Below are 25,460 nucleotides of genomic sequence, written 5' to 3' on the forward strand. Positions count from 1 at the left end.
GTCTCCTTTAAGTAAAATGAGCCAGCTTAAGGATTTAAGGTAGTTTCCCTCCAGGGCCCGACTTATTTTTCCACACTGTATACCATTCGCTTTTCGGTGAAAGATCGTGAGCAAGCCGGACTAATCCCAATAAGGCCTAGGTTCCCCTCTGAGTTGGAAGGTCAGATGACAGTCGCTTTCATCAAAACTAGTGCCCTCGCCAATACTTGGGATTTGTTACCAAGCGAGCCCCAGGCAGGTTTGAAGCCGGGACAACGAGATGATGATGATACTAAAAAGTTACTAACCGTATCAACAGTATATTTTCTCTTTATAATTTTATAAATCTATGTATTAAGATAAGTTAACTTGTAGTTTACAACAAGTTTAGTTACTCGTAAAAACCGGGCAAGTGCGAGTCGGACTCGTGCACGAAGGGTTCCGTACCATAATGCAAAAAAAAAAAACAAAAAAAAAAGCAAAAAAAAAAACGGTCACCCATCCAAATACTGACCACTCCCGACGTTACTTAACTTCGGTCAAAAATCACGTTTGTTGTATGGGAGCCCCACTTAAATCTTTATTTTATTCTGTTTTTAGTATTTGTTGTTATAGCGGCAACAGAAATACATCATCTGTGAAAATTTCAACTGTCTAGCTATCACGGTTCGTGAGATACAGCCTGGTGACAGACGGACGGACGGGCGGACAGCGGAGTCTTAGTAATAGGGTCCCGTTTTACCCTTTGGGTACGGAACCCTAAAAAGCAGCCATTGGATCGTAAATAACGACCGTGCATCACGACTCGTAGTAGGGCTACGAGCGTAGCGCTTGCCACGAGTGACGTAGCAGGGCGGCAGCGGCGTAGCACAACAACATTAACAACAGGGAATATTAGGCAAAGCTCTGCGTAGGTGGCACCACTAGCACATACAGTAAACAAACCTCATTGACATCATCAATGACACATCATGCGTCACTAGGTCAATCACATGGCCTACTGTCAAACACGACAGTCGAAAGTTCGGTTTCTGCCTCTCTATCACTCTTGCTTATTCGATCGATAGAGAGGCAGATAAAGAAATTTCGATTTTCGCGTTTCGCTGTAGGCCACCTGTAAACAAACCGCCTTGGTGCATCAATGTCATAGTGAAAACTTGTCAAAAAACTGTTTAAGGCCTAGTATGTATGCGGCGGCAGAACATTGCAGTAATACTCCCTATAGGAACCCGACTGGTATTTTATTTTACATTTGGTTACGGTTTTAATATTATGTTAAAAACTAGTGCCCACGCCCATTTCTGGGATTAGTTGCCAAGCGGACCCCAGGCTCCCATGAGCCGTGGCAAAATGCCGGGAGAACGCGAGGACGATGATGATGACTCCCGCTGATTGGTGCCTGCGAAATGAAGTAAAAGTCCAGTAACAACGTGCCAACCCATACTAAACTAATCTTTTATTAAACATACGGCTCGATTCGGGAATTGAATTAGAGATTAACTAGATACGATATAGTAAAAATATGTGACGTTCCACGGCAAAAGGTACCTTATGGCGGCTGGCGCTTACGTCGCATAGCGCCGCAATAACATTGGAGCGGCGTTAATCATAGCGTAAGCGCCAACCGCCATAAGGTACCTTTACCTGTGGGACGTCACATATCTTTACTATATCGTATCTAGTTGATCTCTAAATTCATCTCCCGAATCGCGCCGTTAGGATACGACAATTAATAGATCTAGAAACAATATGGATTAGATATGTCAGTGTCAAATGTGACGGTATCGTCTTGGGTCGTCCCATTCGTTTTTCGTCAAGTTCTTAAATTAGTCCTATTCTGCTTTCGTCACTCATTCTACATTGAAAGCCACCGACGATTGTGACGAATGTAGAATGAGTGACGAAGGCAGAATAGGACCCATTTAAGAACTTGACGAAAAACGAATGGGACGACCCAAGACGATACCAATGTGACGTTTCTTCAAACAAAACCGTCCCTTTTGACACTGACACATCTAATCCGTATCGTTTCTAGATCAGTTAATTTACGTATCTTAAAGTTCGAATCGGGCAGGTTGTCATCTCTACGCTAAATTATGGACAAGAACATTTCTTAATTAAAAATTAAAGTTCATGTTTAAAACGCGTACCTCCTTAACTCATTAATAAATTAAACACTTCTATTACTTTGTAAAAACTTAATGGTTCCACCAGCATAACTAAGACGTAGCAAAATGAAAATTAACTTTTAAAGTATACATTTCCAACGAGTCCGTAGAACGTAAAACGTTAAACAACATTCTTAGTTTTTAAAACTTATTTTTTCTGTCATCTCGGGTCCTTGGATGGCTTACAATAAAAAAAACCGGACAAGTGCGAGTCGGACTCGCCCACCGAGGGTTCCGTACTTTTTAGTATTTGTTGTTATAGCGGCAACAGAAATACATCATCTGTGAAAATTTCAACTGCCTAGCTATCACGGTTTATGAGATACACGGCTCGATTCGGAAATGAATTAGATTTCTACTAGACTTCAACAAGTTACGATACGAATAATTTAAAGATATTTGTAAGATAGATATGTCAAATTTGACGTTTCCGCGATTCTGGAGGTCTTCTTGAACGATTTCGACAAGTTATGACTTAGATATCCAAGTCACATCTAGTCGATATCTAATGTAGATCTAGTTGATCTCTAAATCGTCTCAAGATCTTGTGATTATCTCGAAATCCGAATAGGCCTGACAGCCTGGTGACAGACGGACGGACGGACGGACAGCGGAGTCTTAGTAATAGGGTCCCGTTTTTACCCTTTGGGTACGGAACCCTAAAAAGCTGACTCGGAACATTTTTAAAGTAATCTGGGTGCCAATTCGAACTTCTGATGATACTTAAATGATGTCATTTTGTTATCATTTGTACATGCATTTCTCTCGTACTCCTGGTTCTAACCTTAATTCCATTTAAAACAAAATGAAGACAAATAAAACCAAATTTAAATTAAAACTGGCTAAAATAAATAATAATAAAAAATTTAAACCAGGAGTGGTATTAGAATCTGAAAAATTTTATAATTATTTGATTTGGCTTGTTAGTATTGTCTATACTCGTAACGTAAAATGGAGTGAGTAGGGTCAAAACTGAAATTCAAACCTCGATAACACTTTATTTTTACATATGAAAACTGAATGGTGTATATAATAAGTGTTCCGGACGTTTGTATTTTAGTTTTTATTTTATTTTGGGTAGTTCCATTTCATAACTTTGACGATAAAGAGGAAAACCCACCTCACCCCGTAGTGCCTCGTATTTGGGGTGAGAGGGGTTTTCATACCAAGGTGATTTTGGAAGATTGTTGGATCGATTTTTTTTTTAATATGCGTATTACTATTGCTCCATTTTAAATTGGAATACATTATTTTTGTAGCAGTAGCCTTAAATCCCTTCTCACCCCCCTCTCAAACCTTCTCTCCCCATTCATAACCCACCTCTCACCGCGAAACCTACTCACCCCGTTTTACGGTAGACTGATTGGTATTACCTACTTACCCACTTTGCATCCCGCACGTTCTTAATAAATAATATGTGAATGTTGATCTTTTGAACTCACGACGAGACGACGAGACTGAAATTTTAAATGAAAAATACTGCATTCATAAAGTACGGTTTTTATTTTTCTAATATTGGGTCCGAGCGAGTTGCAACCTTGGTAAAATCAAATAAAGATCAGATATTGAAGTTTAAAAGCTGATCCAGGTTAGTTTTAACGTTGAAAAGTTTTTCGAAGTTGAATTATTTAAAAAAATATTCGTTTCGTAATTAATGTAAGTTTATCATACTTAGTTGTGTTAGATTTGAAAGCGTGTATCAAATTGTTTCTAAACAATATAAAGTGTGACAAAGTTTCAGGAATAAAGTGTAAGCGGAATCCCGTTAAAACGTTACGTATGGAACCATTCGAACGGAAAATCTGCCGTTCGCTGCAGCGCGATATGCTTATTAAACAAAATAGTCCAGTTACCCTTAATTAAATGTAATTATCATAGGTTAGTGTCTTTGTTCAGCAGAGACGGCCTTATCGACTGGGCGGAACTCGCCGCTCGGCTCCCCTCGGGCGCGCTCGGGCGTCTCCGCTGCCCTTCGTTCACTAAGAATTTAAGGGCTGCGTTACGACTAGTCCCACGCACGTTACATAACCCAAAAAATGATGAATGGAAAATTTTAAAGTCTGCATTTAAAAGAAGCGGCTAATTGTCGTAAAAGAGAGTAAAGTAGCAATTTCCCTTCGCCGACAACCCTTTGGGTTACGCGCTCTCGGCACATGGTCCGGCCCGACGCAGGCGCGCTCGGCGGGGCGCGGGGCCGTTCCCGGGCCGCCCCGCCTCAGTGGCAGGCTGCAGTGGAAGCGCGCGTGTCGGCTGCGTCACTTCCCGCGGTCGCTCATTTTGCAAGTCGCCGCATTTTGCAGCCGACGCGGCCTGCCCCGCGGGCGCCCCGGCCCGGCGGCCGCGCCTCGCGCTTCGATCGCATGTGCCCGCGCTAACATGCCCGTGTGTTCGATTGTTTACCTTAGCACTAGTTGATAGCCGAGGCTCTGGCATGCTCATGTGAGTACCAGTTGTCAACGCACGCGGCCGCACGTCTGAACCCTGCATTGCGCCGTGCCAATGCGTGCTGATATTTACTAACCCGTGTGCCAGATTGTGATGCGTTTTGTGGATTGTCGGCAGTCGGACTGTGGTCGGCGATTCGTGGTCTGTTCGCCGGGGTCTGGGTCGGTGTCGCGCGGCAGCCGCGCGGTTGGCGCGCGTCGTGGCGGCATGCGGTAGCGCGAGCGCGCGGCCGAGCGGCGGGTCGGGTCCTGTGCGCTGTCGGCTATGTGCCCCCCTTGCGCTACACTGTGAGTACACACTACCCAACTAACCTCAACAACTCGTCATTGGTATCCAACACAGGTTTGGGCCATTTGCTTACCTCTAAAGCACCTAATCACAATAATAATAATAATAATTCTTGAGAGCCTTGTGGTCCCACTACTGGGCAAAGGCCTCAATAATAACAAAAAAAATCGAACTCTATTTCCATATAAGCCATTCATCCACAGTCATATTATTTTAACGGTATTCAACATTTTACTGCACAACAGTTCAGTCTATAAAATTTGCGAGAAGATATTAATAAACAAAAGGTGAGGTCAGGTGGGGTAAGAAAAACATCGGAGCAAGGGAAACACCGCACCAAAAGTATCTGCCACCCTGGATTACTTTTTCAAACAAATATGTGGGGTGTATAACAGAATGAGGGACCTTATGCAAACGGGGAATTGTTCAGGCTACGTACTTTTTTTTCACTTATTAATCACGTTAATATTTCTAACCGTTATTGAGCAACAGTTTGTTAAACATTAGTGCAAAAATCTGTATATTTCAACCCTAGCACGTTGATCCAATAAAAGATGTGACAATTTAAAAAATTTAATAACTTTGTAGGGTTGTCACTGATATAAAAATATTTCATTTCATTTTAGTGACTTTGTTTCACTTTTTAATCCAGCTTTACAATTAATAATAACTCGATTGTAGATCAGTTAGATAACACTATCCTTTCAGCTCAGTCACTAGAAATGTTACACCCTGTATACATATCTCTATATGTAAAGTTCGCGCAGAGAAAGTATATTTTGCAGTTTAAATAGTCTACATATAGAGATATATATTTTAAAAGCTCTTAGAGAAAGGTAGACGAGTTTGACGCGTAGTCTAATCCGCTACGTTTGATGCTGACTGTACCAGGATTATTAAATACTGGAAACGAAGGTACAGTCAGATGCACACACACCTATCCAAGGAGAGGGAGATGTCATTTCACTGCAGGTAACTGTATTCAAGAATACTTTATACTTTTTACAGATGATCTACAACTTTGAAAATAAATCAAGCATTAGTGGTTCATTCGTGTAAAAAAATTCGTCTCATTCGTCTTTTGACCACATTTCGGTCCTGTGGGTTTACCAAAAATTGTTGAACAGGCCGCGTAGCCAACATGCCAATCGCTTACGCTCCGTACTACTGCCACTGTCGCAATAATATGGAAGAGTGATAGAGAGACACAACCGTTTCGTTGTCGTAGCTATAGCGATTGTCACCTTGGCTAGGCCGGCAGTTGTGTTCACAAACAATACAATCATTCATGGAATTCACTTTCTGCAAATATATTCCCACTCCACTATAACGTGGAGTGAATAGACATCTTTTAGGTAAGCATGTTCCATCCTAGACTGCATAAGCACTTATTACCATCAGGCCCCAATTTCACCACGGTGACAGGTGCGACAATTGTAAAATCACTGTTGCTGACGTCACAGGCATCCATGGGCTACGGTTACCACTTATCATCGGGCGGGCCGTATTCCTGTTTGCCACCATCATTGTTTTATTTAAAAAGACTTTATTATATCGGAAAAAAACAGATATTTCTTTTGCGAAGTTTCTGACAATTGTCAAGATTTAGAAGAATTGTAGGTAATTCTTGACAGGTAATGAGTTATATGTCGGAATTTCATGACAATTGTAGTGTTTCTTGTCATAAACTTAGCAAGAGAAATATCTGTTTTTTTCCGATATAATAAAGTTTTTTTTAATAAAACAATGATGCTGGCAAACAGGAATACGGCCCGCCCGATGATAAGCGGTAACCGTAGCCCATGGATGCCTGTGACGTCAGCAACAGTGATGTTTTACAATTGTCGCACCTGTCACCGTGGTGAAATTGGAGCCTGGTGAGACGGTGGTCAAATACTTACCTTTTACCAATAACATAAATAAAATCCAAAACATATTTACACGCCTCTAAGATACTGGCAATAAGGTCGTGTAAATATATATTTGGAACGTTGGCTTGTTAAGATGTTTGTGAACTCGTCCGAATAAAAAAATATAATAATAAGGTAAACGTACTGGTGCTCGACGCGGTCCCAGTACATGTCATCTTGAAACTTAAGTCATTGTCAATAGAGATGACAGCAAGGTGTCATCTATTGGGCATTAGCATGTCGAGCACTAGCACGTTTACCTTATATCATTATAACAGATATAATCAAATGAAATAAGAAGGAAAATGAAAAAATGTCACCTGAGGGACTTTTGCGAGAAACTTCTATTTGAATATTATTAGAGTAAGTAATATTAATTGAAGTGAAAATATAGACGTCTAAGATATTCTAAACGTGACTAGAGATATATTATATTTTGAGGCTCCAAATGGACAAAACACTTCAATTTCGCGTGATTTCATTAATTTTTCATGAGCTGATTGATAAACTAATCAAGCCTGTGTAGATAGGAATGATTGAGTACCTATTTTAACAATTGTCTAGAAAAAAAGATCCAAAAAGTTCATACATTTTCAAGTATTTGAAAATGAATGATAAAAAAATCAGCCGACCCCTATTTTTAATGACAAAAGGAATGTAGCAATGAAATGGGCTAATATATACCTAAATTTCATTCAATGTTGACTTTTTATGAAGAAAGTATCGATGTAAGCCACATTTAACACATTCACTGCCAGGGACTCGCTCGGATTCTCTGTTTATAGGCGCTTTTCGCTTGATACGGTTTTTACCATTAACAGCTACATTCGTAGCGCATAGCTAGCGCCGGCACTGAATGTGTTAACGTGACTAGCCACTAGCAATCCGAGCCCTCCTACTTTCACATTTTTATCACAACATTTTATACGGGCAAACTTTAAATTATGCTTACTCAGCAGAAATGTTGAAAAATGCAGTGCAAATGCAGCGTTGCACGTAAAAGCTAAAAGCTAAAAAACTAATTCAGGACGTACAAAAGTGCGTGGTGCGGTGCCGTCGTAGACTACCATTTGTAGATACTGCGTTAAGAACAAATACCTATAAAATACCGGATAACTCATTTCTGTTGGCTTTGAAGGGGGAATTTTATTCCACTTTATTGAGATTCGAATCCCAAAGTTTCTAATGTAATGTGGTTTGAAATTTATAAACTTGGACTTAAATAAATTTATAGCTAAACTTAAGGAGCGGTACTAAAATAAGTATGGTAAAGTGCTTATTTGTGAAAACAGCGATTACTCTTGTGATATTATATGTAGGATGTAGTGGGAAAGAGATCTATGAGAGGGAGTACTGCGCACGGCTGAGGGTGAAAAGGCATATACATATATCCTATATATTATGATATGTCGAAATAGGTAAAGCTCGTAATGCGTGAGATTAATTTTTTTACAATTGCCGGAAATTTGTCTAGCATTATTTTGATTGTAGAAAAAAAAATTACGATTTACTTTTTTTTAACTATCAAATTTTGGAATACTTCTACTCAGAATCACAAAAACTATCGTTTTGAAAAAGAAAAAAAATAACAAAAAGTACCCTGGGGGCTTAATTTTGAAAGTCCTTCTACGTTATTAATTATACGTAACTAGCTTAAAAAAATTAATTTAATTTTTGAATTTAGTTTTATTTTTAGTGTTATCATATTATCTATTTAAGTATCATTCACTTTTTATTTTCTTACAAGTAATTTATTTCAGTAAAAAAGCTTTTTAAGGACCTATAAAAAGTACCTAATTACTTTTCTGAGAAGGTATAACATAAAATATCACAATATTAATTTTCCTAAATCTCTCCGTAAATACATCTTACTTACAAGAATATCTTTCGAGTTCACTGAGTTTTTCATACAAGAAAATAGGCACACATTACCATGCCTTTCAATACCTTGTTCAGGGTGTAGGCGTCTTTGTGAAACTAAAAAGGGACTTTATCTCATAAATTGTAGATTTGGCTAGATTACTACGTATACTTACCTACTTAAAGAGATGTTTGCGTAACAGTAACAAATATTTTGTCACTACCGTAAAATAGGGTGAGTAGGGTCAAAACTGAGATTCAAACCTTGATAACATTTTATTTTTACATATGAAAACTGAATGCTGTATATAATAAGTGTTCCGGACGTTCGTATTTTAGTTTTTATTTTATTTTGGGTAGTTCCATTTCATAACTTTGACGATAAAGAGAAAAACCCACCTCACCCCGTAGTGCCTCGTATTTGGGGTGAGAGGGGTTTCATACAAAGGTGATTTTGGAAGATTGTTGGATCGATTTTTTTTTATTATGCGTATTACTATAGCTCCATTTTAAATTGGAATACATTATTTTTGTAGCAGTAGCCTTAAAATCCCTTCTCACCCCCTCTCAAACCTTATCTCCCCATTCATAACCCACCTCTCCCCGCGAAACCTACTCACCGCGTTTTACGGTACTTACCATAGAGAAAGAATACATAGATTGCTCACTCCATACATCAGTTTTGGTCTCGGGTTTTGGTACCAAAAAGACTATTATTTCCATAGTGGACATCTAACATCGAGTAGCGTTCGCTTGTAAAATTCGTTCGTTTGACAGCTATTTAAAATAGGCTACAAATATAATGACCACCAAAAAATACTTTGGTACCCTAAATAAAAAAATCATGATTACAAAAAAAAATTACTGAACACCAAAAAAATAAGGCCTAAAAATACAAAAGTACCACCACTTTAATTACGACTGCACTTCAAATTGTATTCAAATACCAAATATATTGAATGATCACCAAAAATCATTAATGATCACCAAATCTTGAAGACCAAATTAATGCGATATTTTCACCTAAATAAACCACTATGATTACCAAAAAATTTATACATATTACCAAATAAAGTAAACAGATGCCAAAATTACTAGCCCCTCCCGCTCAACCCCCCGTAGCCCGCACCGCATACCTACCTAACCTAATCTACTTTTCTAGTAGCATTTCGTTATGCTACTAGAAAAGTAAGTTAAACTGCTATCAGTTAAGTGGGTTAGGTTAGGTTAGCACTGCGACCCTTACAGAAACGAAATGGTACTAGAAAAGTAGGTTAGGTTAAGTTTCAACTGCTACCCATACAGATACGAAACGCTACTTGAAAAGTGGGTTAGGTTAGGTTTGAACTGCGACCCTTACAGAAACGAAATGCTACTAGAAAAGTGGGTTAGGTTAGGTTTGAACTGCGACCCATACAGAAACGAAATGCTACTAGAAAAGTGGGTTAGGTTAGGTTTGAACTGCGACCCTTGCAGAAAAGAAATGCTACTAGAAAAGTGGGTTAGGTTAGGTTTGAACTGCGACCCTTACAGAAACAAAATGCTACTAGAAAAGTGGGTTAGGTTAGGTTAGAACTGCGACTGTTACAGAAATAAAATGCTACTAGAAAAAGGTGACGAAGTGGATTAATTAATTTAATAGGATAACGATATATTAAATGATTGCACATTTTTAATTAAAATGTGGTTACAATTTTGTGATCATTTACTATTTTTGCGTTTACAATGATTATTTTGGAGCCATTTGCTTTAATAGGATAACAAGATTTAAAAATTTGGTTATCATTTTACATTAAAATGGAGTTCTAATTTTGGTGGTCATTTACTATTTTTGGGTTTACAATGATTATTTTGGTGTCATTTTCTTTAATAGGATAGCAAGATGTAAAAATTTGGTTATCATTTCACATTAAAATGGGGATTGAAATTTGGTAATCATTGACTATTTTTGGGTTAATAATGATTATTTTGGTGTCATTTCCTTTAAAAGGATAGTAAAATGTAATAAAATTGGTAATCATTTCACATTAAAATGGTGTTATAATTTTGGTGATCATTCATGATTTTAGGGTGGTAAAATAGATTTTTTTGGTATTAAATTTTACTAAATCTGGTGATCAGTTAAATAGCAGCCTTTAAAATACTTACGGGCGTATTCTGATTTTAATTATAAGTTATGAATAAGATCTGGATTAGGTTATGGATTTGATCTGTCAGTAGTGTCAAAAGTGACGTTTCTGGCTGAAAATTAAATAGCAGGTAGATACTTCAAATTTGTATTTGTATTTGTAACCCATTTAATGGATTCAGTATGCACGTTACCAACATACAAAACCACGATAAAAATTAAATATTTAATTTGCAATATTTGAGGCAGCTTACTCGGCCATCATAAATCAAATTATAATTTAAGGAGCACTCAATTAAAACCTCCATTTCAAAAATTGACCTCATTCCAGCTTAATCAACCTATAAATAAATAAAAAGCATAGCAAATTGAACTTTCGCTCGTTAAAATAAGACTTTATTTAGCTCGGTTGCGTCTCATTCAAAATTCAACGTTCATGAAACATTTCTAGTTAGCAAGCTCTTTCGTTATTCCGAACGCTTGCCAAGCTCGGGCGAGAATAACTGCGAATCAAACCAGTATAACCATCCAGTTACACTTAACCAGATAGCAGACTTAAAGTGGTCTCCTTGAGCAAATGACTCTGGAGCGCTCAGTACTCGAATAGAATAACAGAGTAGAGGGTGGGGTTTATAGGCACGCAAAGGCGTAAGTAGAAGGATATTTTTACTAAAGTGGCTTTTTCGGAGTTGGAACGAAAACCTTTATTTGAATATTTATTAAATTGAGCCCGGCGTTGTTGTGACGTATTTTTTTCTATCTCCCCGACAAGTTTCAGCTAAGCGATATGATGCCGTGGCGCCATAGGTCTGCTAACGACAGATAAGGATTCAGTACTTCGGCTTTTACATATTTTACTGCGGATCAATATGTACTAAAGTATCTTCAGGGTATTCCGTTAAAAGAATTTTTCTGGCTAAACAAATATTCTGGGACAATATTACACGAATCGATCTAGCTCCACAGAAACCTCAATAAAAGATTGTGGGTACAAGACGATGGTATATACTTAGATTATAATAGTTAGATATAGACAAATTTAAATATGGGGCAGTCCCGTAACCACGGACGGCATATAGCGCCGGACACATGTACTATAAATTTAACAACAACTCTGGGACAAATATCTGTAATGAAAATATTTTTTTAAAAACTTATAAATGCCCTTACCAGGATTAGAACTCGAGACCTCCTGCTTCGTAGCCAGGGTGACTACCGACTAGACCTAGATCACTAGCTGGATATTATTTTCAGAAATACTCCTATATATGCTTTATTGACACACTGCAGGCAATATAATTTCAGATACCATGTTTATCTGAGCTCCCGCAATCGTTCTTTCTGCTATCTAGCAGAAAGCATATTATACAAACTGTAACCAAATTATTAAAAATTGTAGTTCATTTTACGAGTATGCATATATAATACAATTACATTTTCAATCATTTTCATTATTCTACCATGTATTTCCATTCCCCAACATCAAATTGCAAAACTACATAATATACAGGTTGGCTTTTTCGCGATTTCGAGGTTGTACCCATAGTAAAAGTTGCTCAGTATAATCCCAAAACCTCCCTGACAACGGGAATGCACTTATTTTCTAGCCACCCTGTATATGACGCACTACAGTTAACTACTCATTGATAGACTTTATGTGGTTGCAATAAGCTTCAAAGTTTGTTGGTTGTGCGGATGAGTACTTAAGTGGTCGACTAACACTACATTTTCAAATTCAGATTTCCAATATCCGTTGAGCGCAATATCGGTTCAGTCATAGTTCAGTTATTGACGAGGGTCGGACTGTTGTTGTAATAATAATGTGTGTACTGTTAGTATTAAATATTATTTTTTAATAATAGTGGTATTTCGGCTGGTCCGTGGGAAGCTGCTGAATCCTACACCAGAACGGGTGACGCAAGAAAGTTGTGTCCCTAAAAATATTTTTAGCTTTTTAAATTTGTATTATTGTATTTTATGTAAGTCTGTAATAAGGTAGGTACAGTCGCCATCAGATATATCGGAGCGGCCAAGGTGTTCACAATATCTGAACACGCGCTCTAACGCCCTGACAATAGAGGCGTGTTCCGATATTTGTGAGCACCTTGGCCGCTCCGATATATCTGATGGCGACTGTACGTACCTTTGTCGCCTGAAAATATATGTGTGTTTGATTTCGACTTTTATTTTGAATACTTGTCAGTATATCCGAAATTCATGTTATCGGCTACGATCGTAGCTCAGCGGTAAATGTGTTAATCTAACCGTCTTATCGATAACATATTTATCGATGTTTCATTTCAAACACTCGTTTTTGCCGCGAACAGTTCTATGTTCGTTTGTAAGGTAGCTCCCTATTTGAGCAAAAATGGCGGAGTTGATGTGAACAGTTGACATCCGTTACTAACTGGATTTGCGAGCGAGCCTGGGCCCTGGTAATTGCGTCAGCGGTCGTCGGCCTTACCTATACTTGAAATATATATACCTTTAAAATTAATAAAATTATAGGCTTTGATTTATCTACTACACCCACAGACTACAAAGACACCGCATTAGAAAGAGCATGAGGTCACGACACATAGGTGGAAAAAAAATGCAAATGAGCAGCTCAACCGAGTTTTGCACTATATATTATTATACTATCTTACAGCCCAAAGCAAATTTTTGATATTTTTGACATACGGCCTGATCGGGACTTTAAGATACGTCAAATATTAGGTCTAGATACGATATATGGATCAGACATGTCAGTGTCGTGACGTCTCCTCACTCCTGCTCAAAGATTCGCATGCTTCTCTTCTCGGTAGTTCAGTTGGTTAAGAGCGATCGGACCGGTGTTCCGAAAGAGCGCAAATTCGAGTCCTGCACAAAGCGGTGAATTTTTCCATTTCTTCTCAAAAAGTAACGAGTGAAAGATATTGACAACTGATATCCAAACGACCAAACTGACAAACGTCAATTCGAAATACAGCCACTCAATCGAATTGGCGCGAGTTGAGAACCTCTACCGGTGAAACTTAATAGATGAAATAATCGTGAATGCCCCGTATCGGATCCGGCGCGAGGTTTACGATTTCCCGGCGCCGCCGCCTCGTTTCCCCGCTTCCTGATCGACTTGGGATCCGTAACAGTTCGCTGGGGCCTAATTGCGTCAGTGCACAATATATTTCGGAGATTGATCATCTTTTGTTTCTTGCCAAAGATCGCTTGCTACTGGACTTCGCACAGTGTGTAAAATGATGTAAAGGCATTTTTTGATGAAATTGTTAATAAGTTTAGTTACATCTACACGCTTAGCATACATAAAATGCCATTTGTTGAATCCGTATATTTCAATCTTAGGAATTTCTTTAGTATTTCACAGTTTGACTCAATTCACCGATAGATGGTGTTAGTAGTAGCGATTTAGTGAAATTTATTATGGTTATTTTTGTTGGCAATTAGCACTAAAAATGTACAATTATTTGAAATAACGCGTATGTAATATTTTGCATTTAAAGTCACAATTGAGCGATTTGTTGGTAAGGAAAGTTACCAAATAATTCAAAAGATGTCACTTTGTTCCCAACGCGTATTTTCTACAACGCGTTGTTAAGATTTTTCCAGGTTTATATATAGGGTCCGAGGAACAATAGTTCAAGCAGTAAGTGTCATACACAATGTGTGTGTAGTAGTGTAAATAGTAAATAAAATGGTGGTTATATACGGCGTGGTGTCATTTTTAGGGTTCCGTACCCAAAGGGTAAAACGGGACCCTATTACTAAGACTTCGCTGTCCGTCCGTCCGTCTGTCCGTCCGTCCGTCCGTCCGTCCGTCCGTCCGTCCGTCACCAGGCTGTATCTCACGAACCGTGATAGCTAGACAGTTGAAATTTTCACAGATGATGTATTTCTGTTGCCGCTATAACAACAAATACTAAAAACAGAATAAAATAAAGATTTAGATGGGGTTCCCATACAACAAACGTGATTTTTGACCAAAGTTAAGCAACGTCGGGAGTGGTCAGTACTTGGATGGGTGACCGTTTTTTTTTTGCTTTTTTTTTTCGTTTTTTTTTTGCATTATGTTACGGAACCCTTCGTACGCGAGTCCGACTCGCACTTGCCCGGTTTTTGAACTTTGAAATTGAAATCAATAGCGAACGAAATAATAATAATGATTGAATTTATTATTGTTTTGTGAAACTAGGGATGTTACTCTGTCGACACACAACACTAATGACACACAGACAGACACATACACAGACAGACATAGACACAGACAGACAGACAGAGTAACATCCCTAGTGCGCACAACGTTCAAACTGATAAACAAGACCAAGTGCGGGTAGTTCGAAAAACTCGCGCGGCTAGAAGATGTTGATGTCAACTTGAGCCAGCCTTCTCCGAGACCACGGGGACAACGCCGTCCTCGAAACGTCGGAGGTAAATTTTAAAACTTAAATACGCGATTAAGTCCCGAGTGCAGTTTGATAATGTTTAATAATCGTGAAAGTTTAAATCAGAGAACCGTATTAAATTCGGCAATATAATAGGAACGTGATATCAAACTCAAAACGTCCCCCTAGTGTCAGTAGTGTCGTAGAACAAACCAAAACTAAATTTAATTAATGAAACATCAATTACAAATAGACACCCATGTTGCCTGTCGCTCAGTCGAACAATATCGTAAGCGACACACAGAATACGAAGATGTAAACTGATATTTGCAGGGGTGGGGTTAATTAGATCAACAAGAGGGTTATTCAGTAAAATCAGGTTATGATTTTGATCTGGGTTTAGTTTGGATATGATTTGTGAATGTCAAAGGTGACATTTCTATAACCGGAAACGGCACTTTTGACACTGACAGAATATATCCAAAACATTGTAATATTAGTTTTTTTTAATAACCAGTCTATTTAATAAAATGAATGTACTTCGCATTTGTTCACCGTTATGACACATTTTCGATAAAATAATAAAATGATTATGTCATTATTATATAAAAAAACAAGTCGCAAAACTTACTGTTAAATATGTTAATTGGCACAGTCAGTAGGATCCGTATATATTTTTGCAAAATATTAATTTCATACCTACCTCAAAGTCAGTAGCTATAACAGTAATTTTGTAATCCATACTTTTATACTGAATATCCTGAAATTTCATTTCTTTGAAGTCAAGTAAATCAATTTCCAACCTCCCTTCCATTAATGTACACGTAGTAGTGCTACGGCGTAGCACTGCTACGCCTCTACGCCGCTACGCTTAACGCAGACATTATAATTTCAATTTTAATAAATAGCGTAGTACTTTGCGTGAATACGTCCGCAGGCGGCAATGATCTTTATTACCTTGATTTACGGTTGATAATTGAGTGGAAAGCTGGTTAACAGCGTAGTGAATTAATAGGTGGAATTACGTGGAATTGCATATGTAGTAGTATTGTTTGTTTACAGGCATTCTATATTTGAATTTTCTATTTTCTTGTACTATCAGCATACAACCACTACAAATGCAATTCCATCTTCTCGATAATTCAACTATACGCAGAGTGCCAGCTTGTAGTTGAGGTATACGATTCAAGGCTTCTATTTAAAACCGTGTAAAATTATTTGACAGATAGATTATTTTCAATAATTTTTTTTCACTTTTACGTATTAATATATATTCCGGGTTTAAATTAAATGTGGTAAGTAAAGTTACCTAAATTAAGTGGTTTGTTTTACATTTTTACCTATCTGATCAAATCAACAATATCAACATTGACAATTGAAAAAAATTTGACTATAATATTTTTGAGCAAGTGTTTTAAATGTATGACGTTATTAATCTAACAATAGTTGATAATCGTTTGTATTCGTCAATTTGACAATTTGTTAGAAAAGGACAAAAATTAACAAAGGTTTAAAGAGTTGCAAAGTTTTATGAATAAGTTGGACAGTCAATAAACATATTTACAGTACATAATTATGGTGCTACTTTCCCGCACTAGTGCGAGAATGAGCACTTTCCGTGCGTATGTCAAACGTTTAAAGGGCCATAGTACTGTAAAACGTTGTACGATACACGTACGAATAGGTAATTCGCAACTCCCTTCGGTCGTGTTTTAATTTATCGCCACTCGTTTTGAATTTCCTTAGGGTTCCGTACCCGAAAGGTAAAACGGGACCCCATTACTAAGACTTCGCTGTCCGTCCGTCCGTCCGTCCGTCCGTCTGTCTGTCACCAGGCTGTATCTCACGAACCGTGATAGCTAGACAGTTGAAATTTTCACAGATGATGTATTTCTGTTGCCGCTATAACAACAAATACTAAAAACAGAATAAAATAAAGATTTAAATGGGGCTCCCATACAACAAACGTGATTTTTGACCAAAGTTAAGCAACGTCGGGCGTGGTCAGTACTTGGATGGGTGACCGTATTTTTTTTGCATTTTTTTTCCGTTTTTTTTTTCATTATGGTACGGAACCCTTCGTGCGCGAGTCCGACTCGCACTTGCTCGGTTTTTTCGTATGCGCTATAATTTATAGGACTTTAAAGAGGCAACGAGGCTTGAATCATGCTTTTTTATCTGGACCGTTAAAAGCTTAAAATAAAAAGAGCAGGTCAGAGGAATGCACTGAATAGTTGTTATTAGTTCTTTCACTTCGTCTTGAGTTTCCTTTGAGGAGCTCGGCGGATGCGATTTCTGCATCAACAACGTTTCGAAGTATTTCAATGGACGTTGAACTGAATGAGCAGGGTAGACATGCTTACTTTATAGATTTCAATTGGAACTGTAGTGTCTTATGGCCCGATTCGAACTTTAAGATACCACAGAATAACTAATACTACTACCGTACCTACAGAAAATTCACTCCTTCACAAAAGTCAGATTTAGATATAAAATTATACCTACACTCGCCGCCTGCAACAAAATTGAAACTTATAACCACGCACGAACCGTGAATCTTGTTTGCGCGAGCGCCACGTGACTCGACTATCGCGCGGTCGAGCGGCAGCACACTGCCATACACCTGCCGCCTGCCGGCCCGGGCGGCGCGCCGGCCAAATGTACCTAAACTGCGTAGTGACACCCCCCCTGACGATACGTCAATTAATAGATCTAGAAACGATATGAATTAGATATGTCAGTGTCAAATGTGACGCTTCTTCAAACAAAAACGTCACTTTTGAGACTGACACATCTAATCCATATCGTTTCTAGATCTATTAATTTACGTATCTTAAAATTCGAATCGGGAAGACTGTCTCGAGCAAGACTCGAACTCGCGCCTTTGGATCACTAGCCCATCGCTCTGCCAAATGAGCTACCAAGACTTCATTCGATGACAGTGAATATTTCCGCCATATCACTCGTATGCGCCTCATATTTTTTTTAAATGATGTTATAGGATGATAATATTTGCCGTATAATAAATAAATAAATAAATGATACGTATCTAAGTGTGCTCTACAAAGGGTTAAATGATATACATAAGACTGGTTTGCTAAAGCAATTGACTCCTCCTGTGCTCGAGCCACAGACAAAACACCCTCCAGACTTAGCATAGTCGCGCTACCCCTCTGCCACGCATACGGTAATTTTACTCCATGTTCGAGTCGAAAGTGTCTTTGTGTGACGTCCGTGAACTCGTTCGTCGTTTGAATGGACCACGGAATCACGGCACGGGACTTCGCTCACCTAGTTCCACGCACCCCCGCATTTTTGGCATCATCGGTTGCATAAAATAATTGCTCTAAACTCCGTCTAGAGGATTCCTAGTCTATGGCTCGAGCAGAGACAACCTAATATAATTAAGGTACATGTGTCTGTGTGTCAGTCGGTGTCAATGTTATCGCTGAATTATATAGTGGATCGGGTAAATTCGATTTGTTTAAGTGACAGCTCTGACGACTGACATACGGCCCGATTCACAATTCAATATACGTCAGTTAATAGATCTAGAAAAGATATGAATGTATATGTCAGTGTCAAATGTGACGTTTCTTCAAACTAAAAGGTCACTTTTGACACTGATACATCTAATCCAAATCGTTTCCAGATCTATGAATTGACTTATCTTAAAGTTCGAATCGGGCGGATATTTCTGCCCCAGCCCCACACATAACAGCCGTGACGGATTAAGGTAACATTTCATTTCTGACCGCAGCTGCACTACTGCTCCGAACACGTCGATGTTATTGTCAATTTCCATATTAAAATGAATGACAAAACAATGAATGACAGTAACGACGCAACAGTAGTGCAGCTGTCGTTGAAAATGGACTGTCACCTTTATGGTGACATTTGGATGAAAACTGCTGCTGCAGAAGAATAAAAGGCGTATTTGAACTCGCTGTCCCGCCGATGATGCCGGCGGTCAATGCCAATGTGCGAGCGGGACATCTATATAATTATGCGCGTGCGATAGAGATAAGAAATAGCGTGTCAATGTTCGAAATTATTTATGCTTACAGTCCTTACTTTAGTCTGGTATACTTTCTATACAAAAGAGGATTATTTTAATTTAAATAGACAATAAGACAAAAAAAAACACGTAGAAATAGTTCACTTCAACCAAATACATAATTCAACCGAGTGGCTAATCCAAAACATATCTGATTATTCTATTTCAATGTTAAAATAAAGACCCGTGGACCCTGTGTCATACAATACGTTCCCAAAACACATCTATCCGGCTCAGCGATGTGTGAACACACTTTAAAACAATTCGGTTAATTGAAAACCCTTGTTGCTTGTTGCTGGAGTCCGAATCGAATTGTATAAATCTCATTTTTAGGGTTCTGTACCCAAAGGGTAAAAACGGGACTATTACTAAGACTTCGCTGTCCGTCCGTCTGTCTGTCACCAGGCTGTATCTCATGAACCGTGATAGCTAGGCAGTTGAAATTCACACATGATGTATTTACTGTTGCCGCTATAACAACAAATATTAAAAACAGAATAAAATAACTATTTAAGTGGGGCTCCCATACAACAAACGTGATTTTTTGCGTAATGGAACGGAACCCTTCGTGCGCGAGTCCAACTCGCACTTGGCCGTTTTTTTTTACATTTGTTATTGATATGATACGCACTCGACTCGCAGTGCATCTGGCTCGTGCTTATTGTTGCGCGTGAGTGCCGATACAGACGGACTGCAACCCTACTGCAATTTGTATGGGAACTGCCCGCCCACTGCACGCCAACTGCAACGTCAGCGTGCAGTTCCCATAGTTGTTGCAGTCGGGTTGCAGTCCGTCTGTACCGGCGGCCCTTAGAGGGAGCTGCATTATTGTAAAACTAGTGGCTCTGTGAGCGGTAGACTTAGCAATAAGCTAATTGATTTAAAAAAAAATAATTTGTTGAGTCATTAAAGCAAGTTTGAATCAGCTTTTTGTACTGCAAGTCATATCCAAACGTCAAGTCAAATACCTGGATTATAATCCCGATGTTCATCCACTGATATTCATAGCTTGACCGTTTGGTTTTGATTGTTTAATAAAAGGAATTTATTCGTAACGATTTTATTTTTTATTTTTACGACCTGATTTGTTACGATCACAAATTGTACACAGACAACAAAAGCAGAAAAAAGGTATTAAGTGTATCACGAAATGGACCCAACTATGCATAATGCTGCTATGAAATCAGCGCTGGTCTTCCGTAGGGCCCATTCATTCTATGATGCCACGACATATGACACATAAAGATAGGAAGGATAAAGATAGATATGGGTTTTTCTTTTATATAACTGACCGGCGATTGACCCTAGTCACACCTGATGGAAAGTGAAGACAGTTTCGCCTTACTCGCAGCGCTTCTTGTTTGCACCAGCAGAGCGAGATCCACTGTGAGTGAAATCAAAATTTGATTCGAAAATGCTATCAAATTAAATAAATTACAATTGCTAAAGTTCGAATAGGCTTAGTGCCTTGTCAAATGTTGAAACAAGTTATTAGTTTCGGGCTTTGCCTAAGACCACTTGTCAACCTGAGGTTTGACCAGACAAATGTACGAATGTCTGGCTACAACATTTATTTACTTTGTGCCGTAGGGCTGACACGACCTCGATTGTAAGCGTAGAATAATTACGCAACTGTGACAACCCTCGGGGCGGAAGCAAAGTAAACACAATTATTAGATTATTACATTTGCCTGTACAACTCTGGCTATACAAAATGGACTCAAACTCGATTGGAGAAGATTGTTATTCACTTGGCATGTGATATAACGAGATTTTAATAATTATTGTTTGCCAACGGATGTGGTTTTGACATTTAATTCTTCCCTGCTTAACTTTCGCCTAAGGGAGTTTTATAGAGTTCGCATAAGGAAAGAAATTATATAATTTGTGAAACCGTTTCTTCACATTTTGTAGAAAAAATGATTACTCTTTTAGTTGAAAATATTAACCATTATTCTTGTGTTCACTTTTTATACCATTTTAATAGAAATAAGATATACCTACAGGTTAATTTTTTAAACTTTGACCATAAAGTTACTAAAATCATTTTTCTGGATGACAAATAGGCAAGAAACGCGGATTGCTCGTTCGAACAAAACTTTAGATAAAACTCCCACAAAAAAGCAACTAAAGAGAGTCGAAAAAAAGGTTTTACGTGAAATAGCTGGCACAAAAGAAACATTATTTTCAACATAACCGAATTAGTAATATTTCAAGGTGATGTGGTAATCGGTTAATTTAACTAGTATTCAACTCCTATTCGATTTATTCAAAATATTTTCCTTTACCAATCCCGTACTATCAAATAAAATCTCACATAAGTTCCAAATACGACGGTACACAAACTTCATTTATCATTAATTTCAGTATTAATAAATCCCCGTATACATGTTGCTTTGTTCTTCGTGGTCTCGATACGCGCTCGCGCGTGACGGCCAGCAGATACCGGCATTTCTGTACAATAATAAAATCATTTTGACACGAGGCGAGGTCCGGCCGCCATTATGCAGGCAATATTGAAGAAGGGTTATTTTCGACTGGGATTTAAAGAATTCCGTTTTAATTTTTAATTCAGTTATTTGAATCATGGTGTTTGTTGAGGTCTCCGTAGGTTTTGTATATTCTATATTTTTATATTGTTTATGTGTATTTGTCAAATTTTATAATGCTATTGTTTAAGTGTTAGTTGTTATAAAGATATTGTTGAAAACAGGTAGTTTCTTTAAACCGAAATAACACACACACACACACACACACAACCCCCCCCCCCCCCCGACACACAAACCCACACACCACACAAACACAAATTAAAATATTTTCATAGAAAGTAATTTAATAATAAAGATCAATTCTTTAAAAATTTCATTATTTTTCTCATTTAAATTACCAACGTATATAAATTTAAATTGAAAACTGTTATTATATGTTACTTCGTAAAGACGGGTATAAGAACGGTGCCAATTCAGCGGTGTCATTTTGGGTGTCATGCACGAATTCGAGCCAATCGTGCAGTCTAACGCAGCTAGTAGCGACCAAGCGCGCGCGTGATGCGAACTCATCGACCAAATCGCGTTGTAGCATTTCACCCAGGCACACCAAACGAGATTGTTCTGTCGAAATTATATAAATGTATGCCTATCTTTACTTTTGAAATCACTGTTACGCAGCAAATTAAATGCTTTCCAACAAAAACGCGTCCATTTTCCATCAAAGAGCAAAATCCTCAAAGTAAAAGTAAATTGTTGCTTTATTTAAAAGTACGCAAAATTAAACCGGCCTGGAGTTTCAGGTTGATTCTGTGAAAATGTGGTCTACCTGAAAAACTTTTCGAACACCTCAATTGAAAAGTACCCGAATACATTGTAACACTTGAACCTATGTAATTATACGGTTTGAAGAAAAAACAGTATCCTTACCACGAGTTAACATTGACATATTCGCTAGCGATTGCGTAAACTAACTCGCAATGCGCATCTCGCTTGCACCAATAATAGTAAGATGGAGATGCTCTTACTATTAGTGCAACCTGAAAATTACTCTAGTTTATAATACATATAAAAAAGTAACAAAATTTATATAAAAGGAAAAGACTAAAAATATCCAAATACCACTCACTTTACATATTTCGACATTCGAAATTTGTATTCATCAAGATCAAACGGAATCCAACAAAAGTGTTTCACGGTTGACAAATAGGTGCTTAAGGTAACATTGTGGGCTATTGAGCAGAAAATTTGCGTTAATTTCGCTCTCAGCTGCAGACGAGTGAAAGCTATGGAGCGGTATTGAGATTTTATAATTTTAACTTGTTTTGTTATTTATAGGATCAAGGGAATGTCGAATGGTCATGTCATGAAAATATGAGATGGCAATTCTTAGCAATAATCCGCGAGAAATATAAATATATTTAATTTGTTGTGGGGGAGGCCTATGTTCAGCAGTGGACGTCTTATGGCTGAGATGATGATGATGATGAAATTTGTTGTACGTACACATAAAACAAATCTTAACATCTGAAACATATTTTTATTATTTTTATTGTCTCATTTCTTAATGTTTTCAGGAGGAATTTTTCCATAATAAGTAATATGCGAATTCACCTTGTGAACGTTGTAATAACGCAATGAGAGTCGATTGTTTTTTAATTTTCCTTCCTCATATGAAAATTCCGGTGCTCGCACAGTACGAGATCAATGACTTTACGTATATTTATATTTATGTTTGAAGCAATAGACCCTTTCAAACATTCAAACGCTTTATTTCTGGCAACAGATAATTATTAAAAAAAAAACAATTTCCAGCTATTTCCAGAGTAATTTATTACAAGTATTCAATGAACGGGATTTAATAAATTTGGGGATTTAATATAGAAATAGGTTTCATAAACGACAGAAGCAAGATGTTCCATCTATAAAAACTATAATTAGGGCGAGCGAAGCGAGCCCTATCACTAATCGACGAACTATGCATTCTTGTGGTACACTTTACGGAAAAACTACTGCACTGTTAGGTTTGAAATTTAACATAGTAATTTAAATTCATGTCTAGATGTGTTATCAAACATAAAAATATCATTTTATAAACCTAAAAAAATAAAATAAAGTAATAACACTTTGTATTACTACTAGCGCCATCTGTTGGCAAAATGATGAATTAACATTCGTGCTAATGTTAATTATTTATCTCTCTAACAGATGGCGTTAGTAATAAATGAATAAATAAATAAATATTGGACATTCTTATACAAATTGACTACTTAAGAAGGCGTGTGTTGTGGGTATTCAGACAATACGATACCTATGTGGTGTTTTCAAGTTCATTAATGTCGATGGCGCTTACGCCATTAACAACGATGAATACCTACCAAAGTGGGTACAATTTTGGATTCAACCCACCTCGCTTCACTTGGTTTGATTCCCATTTTAGCAATTAAGTTTTTGTGAATATCTACTAGAACAATCAATCATGCTGTATATTTACTGCGGAGGTCAATTTACTCGTATGTTTTGTGACGCTGACGATGTGATGATAAGTCATGTTGTGTTAGCAAACTTAAATCGGGTATTTTCAGTTCGAGATACAGTTTTGGCGCCATTAATTTATTACGTAAGACGGATTTGGGGTGGAGGGGGGTCGAACATATCTTATTTTTTCTTACAAGGGGGTGGGAGGGGGTTTTCATAGTTCTTAAGTAAGATCACAAAGATGCGATATTTTTTTTAATTTCTATGAAATTATGACGTTTAAAATAATACTTCCACACTCTATGCTATCAAACACGGTGCAGAGTTAGCTTAAACGAGCTCAAGTACCTTTGTACAGGTACAAAAAAACATTCATAAAAATATTTTTTTGATAATAAATTATATTGGTGGGAGGGGGACGGGGTCAGCCTATTCTTATTATTTCTTACATAGGGGAGGGAGGGGGTCAAAAGCTGGCAAAAATTGTCTTACGTAATTAATGAATGGCGCCTTTAGTGTTACTATTGCTTGGAACTGCTAAAATTATAAATAAAGATAAGCATAATGAATACAAACTTGAGTAACTTAGGGCCGATACAGACGGACTACAACCCGACTGCAACTTGTATGGGAACTGCACGCCAAGCCAATCGAAACGTCGGCGTGCAGTTCAGCAAAATGACCCACTGCCCTGGCAGTACCTAGTGGAACTCAGGTTTGGTGTAACAAAGGCACATTATGGTTTGGTCATCCGCCTCATCTTGATGAGCACTTAGGAGAGATAGTACCCAAGATAGAGCCGATGCCGAACCCTGGCAGTACCTAGTGGAGCTCGGGTTTGATGCAACATAAGCACACGCTGTTTTGGATATCCGACTCGTCATGATGATCACTGGGTAGATCAGTACTTTCAGTACCCAAGATAGCTGATGCTGAACCCTGAGAGTGCCTAATGGAGCTCGGGTTTTATACAACATAGGCACACGCTGTTTTGGTCATGCAACTCGTCTTGATGAGAACTTAGGAAAGTAGTACCCAAGATAGAGCTGATGCTGAACCCTGGCTGTACCTAGTGGAACTCGATCAGGTTTGATGCAACATAGACACACGCTATTTTGGACATCCGACTCGTCATGATGAGCACTTGGGAGAACAGTACCCAAGATAGAACTCATGCTGAACCCTGGCAGTACCTAGTGGAACTCAGGTTTGTTGCAACATAGGCACACGCTGTTTTGGCCGTCCGACTCGTCTTGATGAGCACTTAGGAGATTAGTACCCA

General features: G+C 38.1%; 1 protein-coding gene across 1 annotated transcript in view; it reads left to right on the forward strand.

Moving 5' to 3' along the window:
- Positions 1-4,390: 4,390 nt before the first annotated feature.
- The window catches only part of LOC134798608 (acetylcholine receptor subunit alpha-like 1), a 350,593-nt gene continuing 329,523 nt past the window's right edge, over positions 4,391-25,460 (forward strand). The window contains exon 1 of the mRNA XM_063770970.1: positions 4,391-4,879. The gene's annotated coding sequence lies outside the window, so the exon portion shown is untranslated. The remainder of the gene's footprint in view (positions 4,880-25,460) is intronic.

This window comes from Cydia splendana, chromosome 17 (genome assembly GCF_910591565.1).
Source record: "Cydia splendana chromosome 17, ilCydSple1.2, whole genome shotgun sequence".
In the NCBI taxonomy this organism is placed as follows: Eukaryota; Metazoa; Arthropoda; class Insecta; order Lepidoptera; family Tortricidae; genus Cydia; species Cydia splendana.